The sequence below is a fragment of the Anoplophora glabripennis genome, unplaced genomic scaffold, assembly GCF_000390285.2.
Source record: "Anoplophora glabripennis isolate ALB-LARVAE unplaced genomic scaffold, Agla_2.0 scaffold128, whole genome shotgun sequence".
In the NCBI taxonomy this organism is placed as follows: Eukaryota; Metazoa; Arthropoda; class Insecta; order Coleoptera; family Cerambycidae; genus Anoplophora; species Anoplophora glabripennis.
This window is the reverse complement of record NW_019416289.1, coordinates 981,182-985,909: the sequence shown is the minus strand read 5'-3', so window position 1 is coordinate 985,909 and position 4,728 is coordinate 981,182. Positions and strand designations below refer to the sequence as shown.

The window sequence follows — 4,728 nt, the reverse complement described above, 5'->3', positions numbered from 1 at the left end:
GATGATAGACTCGGAGGCTGTGCAAGCGGGCTGTGTCTTGTGTTGGAGGAAATGAAGACAAATTAAATCTATTCTTTGTCACTGACTTGGCGAATCGTTTATATCTAAGACTGTCAAGAGAATCATCATCTTTATTGCCACCATATAAAGAGATGAAAAAACGTTCGCCAACGGCAGTGAGCAAAGTAGGGTCTACTCTCTCATTGAGAAATAACGCTGTTCCACTAACTAACTCAGGACGTGTCTCCAGGGTTGTGAGAAATTTCATTTTACCGATGTTGTAAGCTGCTGAAGTCGTGTCACATCCTGAGAAGGCATGGAGAAACAACAGATTATCCACAAAGACGTCTCAGACGACATACATAAATTTGACGCACAATATAATTGCTCGGCTGTACGTCCTTCGATGGTTTAAAAAAAATACATTTGAATGTGTTCTTCCAAATGCCGTAAGCAAGACAAGAATGTCGATATCTTCGGCGACAATAGTGACTGAGTCGAACGATTGGGATGCAGCAAGAGCGGAGCGAACGATGAGGGCATCTGCATTTAATTCTGCTTGGTCGACACTAAAACCCACCTCTTGTCCACAAAATTCAAAATAGTGTCCACAAAACTTAAAATACTTTTCATAATTAAATACGCACGCACGTGGTAGCACAACTGGTAGACAATTTTGAAAGACACCTATGCCTAATCATTCATATTAATGTACATATACTTACTAGTAAGTATACATTAATATGAATGGAGAATGGAGAATAGTGTAAGTTTCGCATCTCTGTAAAACGCTAATAAATAAATAAAATTTGAAAAAGTTTGTAATGGAAATTATTCCTTGAAAACCCCTCTATCAAAATGCTCTGATGTAATTTTTTTGTAAAATGACCAGAAAAAAAGTTATAAAAAGCGACCAAAAGAAAATTCGTTCCCAAATTTTTATCTATCATCGTTAATAACTTTGTTATTAGTTTGTAGAGAATTTAATTTGCAACAAAAAATGTATTTACAAATTTTCTGTGCGACAAATAGTTTGCCCGATATAGTAAGTAGTAGTTTAAAATCCATTCGCAGCCCTTTTTACAAGATGGCGGCCGATGCACAAGGGTTCCGACCCCACAAACATGGATTTAACTTTATACTAACCCCTTCTTGACATCCAAAAAATAAAATTGCATGCTCTGACTTTTGCAACCCCAAATGTAACTTTTCAATGGACTATTAGTCCTAGCTAAAGTATAAGTAAGTACAAAAGACACGGTAAAATTGCCCGAAAAATCATTGTACATTAAGTATAACTTAATTTGTATCATTTATTCACTTTTGTGAAAGGTCATGTCAACAATGAAGGGGTATACAGGGTAGCTCAAAATAGTTGTAGTACTTCATAAGAACATTTTTCCTATCGGGCTTTGTTGTGGAGATAATTGCAATTTGTTTTTCAAGCTTCTTTCTTTGAAGGCGAATAACTCCACAACGAAGTCCGATAGGATTTTTTTTTTAAGTACTACAACTATTTTGAGCTCCCCTGTATACCCCCTCATTTTTGACATGACCTTTCCGGACACCCTGTAGGTATATTTTTGCAGAATTAAAATATTCACACATGATTTTTTAATATAAACACAAATAAATTGCCTTTAATGAATAATTGTGCAATTTTTTTATCTAATTCCTATTGCCCATATTTTCTTAATTATATGAAAATATTTTTACATAATTATGCTATTCCAAATTCTTTTCCGATCAATTACCACGTCATTCTCTTTTTCTTGCTACCTGTTGAACAGAATCTAATGTTCCTGTTAGCAGGATCCTCTGTAGTGGACGGCAGAATGATGAGCCGTTCATTCTCAACTTTGAGTTTAGTTACATATTGTAGTACTTCTACACAAATGTTGTTGAGATCCACCTATTTACTATTTATAGAGAAATTAATGAATATGTAAGAGTTGTTGGAAGGAACTACGCAAACCTTTTTTTTTTTTCTTTTTAACATGATTGTGACTAATGTAATTCCTAACAATAAAATAAATGAAAACAAAAACCTAATGTCAGTCATTCCATTTCTAGTACTACTGCTGTACTTATATTAGACATTCGCCATAAAAAACATAGTTGCAGTAGATACATCGTCTCAGAAATACCAGAAGACAGTATTTTCATTGCGTCTTGTTTTAAGCTTTCGTAATGCACAGCAAAACGAGAACTCTGGGAATCATTGAATTAAATGAAAATTGTTCGAATTTATGTAACAAACATTGCCAAATGTGGAATTTAAAGAACGGCATTGTTCCTCCTTTATCTTAGATTCAGTTGAGGCAAATGCCGTGAATTCACGAAATGTTCAATAGTATTTTCAGTTATGGGATATTTTATAATTAAGTAAAAATGGCAGTTGAAATATTTAAATGTACACCTACCAAGACGGAGAGGTATTCCAGAGATGCGAGAATGAAATTCGAAGGATTCAACAATTAATTATAATTCCCCACGTATTTGGGGACGTTCGAAACCATATCGAAATACGATTGTCCCGGGATAATGCAACAGCTTGATAGGAAGTAATATTGTAGGGATAATGCCGAAGGTTTCGGTATAGGCGGATACATTTAGAGAGTCCATAATATTTTAAAATTCATTCGTTTATTCGAATTTCGCTCTAAAGGTCTTCAGAAAATATTCTCTGAGCTTGAACTTGGCAAAGTTTTACAATAGAATTTTTTTATGGAAGGTTAAGCTGACGGCCCATGTCATGTAGAAATTTTTGTTTACTCCGATCTATATGTAAAATATGTACACATCTGTAGCAATGTTGATTATAACTTATAGGTATACAAAACACCATTTATTATAATTTGGTCATACATTACTGACAATTGTATTTTTTTCATATATCATAGCTTATCATCACATTGACTTGATAATTTTTAAAATATTTTTGTAAACGTTAGATATTTCCTGAAAATTGTTTACGGACACTGAAAATAATATATAGCACAAATGATTAAGCATATACAATTTATTTAAACAATGATTACATTAATTATAGTTATAAAAGCATTATATTATTATAAACGCATATAAGAACAAAGAACACTGAAATAAAACGCAAACAGTATTTATGTGTAAGCAATAAACTAATTTGAAAGGCATTGTTAAAGATGGTTACATTTCTTCAGGTATCATTAACATTTTGCAGTTAGCAAATGTCAATATACCTTTATAAAAAATGTTGACACCATATTGATAACTTCCACTTTTAAGCAATTTGTTTTGTCCCATTATTCATAACCAGGATATATACCAACAACATTTAACACAGCTATCTCTCTCTTTAATATTTTTCATAATGAATTGTAAATAAAAACACAACTTGTAGTAAAATGGGTTTTAATAAATAGTTCACAATATACAGATACTACCTTTTACTACAAACAGAGAGGTAGATATAAATTAAAGAATTCAGACGGCTATTTATAGCAATAAAAATAATTTCTATATTTTTTAGTAACAGTAACAATAAAATTTCCTAGTTTGACGAGAGTTAATGCGATACAGAACAGGGATTTAGGATTATTCTATCGGCTGCACTTCATTACTAAATATAACGTCATTGCATAAAATGCAGACCACAACAATTTATACAAATTTTTGAGCAGACATTTTTTTCTATGTACTAAGTATTGGATTAATCAATAAAATAAAAGTTTGCACTATCGTTTGAAAATCATGAACAATATATTTTACGAACTAGTCTAAAATTCCAATTAAAATACACCATTACTGATTATTTCCCCGCATTCTTTATGATTTAATGCTAACTGAAAGTAAATATGTTTTATTTAAAATTTTATTACTATATTACTGAATATTACAGTGATATATTAATATATAAAAAATTTAATTTTCGCAAAAGGTATTTTATACTCAGCATTAATAAAGTTGATATTTTACACACGGTATAAATACATTACTTCTAACCTAAGACGTTACAACAATTTTTACTGTGAAATAAAACCGCATTGAAATTGTTCCATGAATTATAAATACACATATAAGTATCCAGATATCATCTTCTTAATATTTTGTTGAACAAAAGACACTTCAAATTTCGAGCCCTGAGGATGGTGTAAAATAACACCGAAACGTTGGCAATGATTTAAAATATAGTGTTCTTTTATTTATTGATCTTTATCCCACTAAAACCTTGACTTGTATAACAATTATGCTGAAAAAAAAGCTCAGGTCCCACCGAGATTTGAACTCGGATCGCTGGATTCAGAGTCCAGAGTGCTAACCATTACACCATGGGACCTTGTTGTTGACTTCTTGGAACAGTTGAATGAATAAATTAGGTATTGCAATGTTAAAATGTTATCAGCTTTCAAGCGTTTTTAGTACAATTTAATTGTTGCTATCACCCTCGTAATGGTACTAATTACATTAATTTCTATTTTCGGACTAAATAGTACTACTTTATGTATAGAAATGGCTCGTTTCGATTATCACTGTATATTTGATGAGTCAAGTTTTTGTAGTCAAACTTTACGTCAATAGAAAGTTACAGTAAATGTTTAATTTTACCTTTTTTCTGTGATTTCTTTAAAATTTTACGATACGTAAAATGTAATCCAACTTAGAAACAGAGAAATTCCATAGTAATTTTTTAAGAAGAGATATGTATCTATTATTACATTGTAACATTTCTACAAAATTTTATTTTTA

General features: G+C 31.3%; 1 non-coding gene across 1 annotated transcript; it reads right to left on the bottom strand.

Moving 5' to 3' along the window:
- Window positions 1-4,246: 4,246 nt before the first annotated feature.
- Window positions 4,247-4,318, bottom strand: Trnaq-cug. Its single transcript has one exon. It is a non-coding gene; the product is annotated as a tRNA-Gln (tRNA).
- Window positions 4,319-4,728: the final 410 nt, after the last annotated feature.